Source organism: Gracilinanus agilis, unplaced genomic scaffold (assembly GCF_016433145.1).
Source record: "Gracilinanus agilis isolate LMUSP501 unplaced genomic scaffold, AgileGrace unplaced_scaffold56334, whole genome shotgun sequence".
In the NCBI taxonomy this organism is placed as follows: domain Eukaryota; kingdom Metazoa; phylum Chordata; class Mammalia; order Didelphimorphia; family Didelphidae; genus Gracilinanus; species Gracilinanus agilis.
Window position 1 is genome coordinate 1 of NW_025391726.1, and position 1,160 is coordinate 1,160.

At 36.9% G+C, this 1,160-nt stretch overlaps 1 non-coding gene across 1 annotated transcript; it reads left to right on the top strand.

Annotated features, from left to right (window-relative positions):
- Nucleotides 1-199: 199 nt before the first annotated feature.
- On the top strand, nucleotides 200-271 carry TRNAQ-CUG. Its single transcript has one exon. It is a non-coding gene; the product is annotated as a tRNA-Gln (tRNA).
- Nucleotides 272-1,160: the final 889 nt, after the last annotated feature.

Here is a 1,160-nt window from a genome sequence, read left to right on the forward strand (position 1 = left end):
GAGGGAGGGAGGGAGGGAGAGGAAGTGGCAAGTGAGTGGCAATGTCTTGTCATGTATTGTCTTCGGAACTGTGGACTGTGTCATTCGATTGAGAACTAGGTGGAGTTTCTTGAGAAAAAGAAACTTCCCATCACATTAGTGTGGGATGTAAATGGTCCTAATCTTGACAGAAAGGAGTGAAAAGGCCCCTCTCGGGGTTGGTTCCATGGTGTAATGGTTAGCACTCTGGACTCTGAATCCAGCGATCCGAGTTCAAATCTCGGTGGGACCTCTTCTTACTTTCTTTATGCCCTGTCCAATGGGGCGTTACTTTCCTCTGTGCTACTAAAAAATTTTTTTTANACAACCCTGAGGATTCTCTTTACAACCAGCAAATTAACAAAGATGGCAAAAGATTGATATAATATTGAAGGGAGGTTTTAGAAAAACAGGAACAATAATTCACTAGGAGTGGAACTGCAAATTGATTCAACCATTCTGGAAAACAATTAGAAAGTATGTGTCAAAAGTCATGGAAGTAGCCTTTACCTATATTATGGCTGTGAAAATCTTCCAATGGATCACTCTTTTTTGTTTGGCTTTTTGGATAGCTCTATCAGAGGACACATACAGCAATCAAAATTCTGGGTAAAAAGATATTCTTTGTTTTGGTATTTTTATTGAATACTGCCAGATAACTCTCCAAAAGCATTTCTGGTTTGCAATTACACTAGAAATGGACAGATATATGTACTTTTCTGCTGTCCCCAGAGTATGGGACTTCATTAATGTTTGTTTAGGTTTTTTTTTTTAATAGATGGGGAATCTCTACTTCAAAATTGTTTTAACTTTCTTTTCTTATGATTATGAAATGGACTTGAGCTTTTAAAAAAGTTATTATGAATAATTTGTTTCCTTCTTTGATATTATCTTATAGCCTTGGGTCATTTATTCATTTTGGACTGGGAATTGCCATTGTAACTTTTTTTTTTTAACCCTGACCTTCTATCTTAGACTCTATAGTATTAGTTCTAAGGGTCAGGTAACTAGGGTTAATTGATTTACCCAGGGTCACATAGCGAGGAAATACCTGAGTCCAAATAGGCATTTCTACTTTTTCTTCTCTCACTCTCTTCTTAATCTCTTACAACCCAGTATCTCAGATTATTCCACTGAAACTG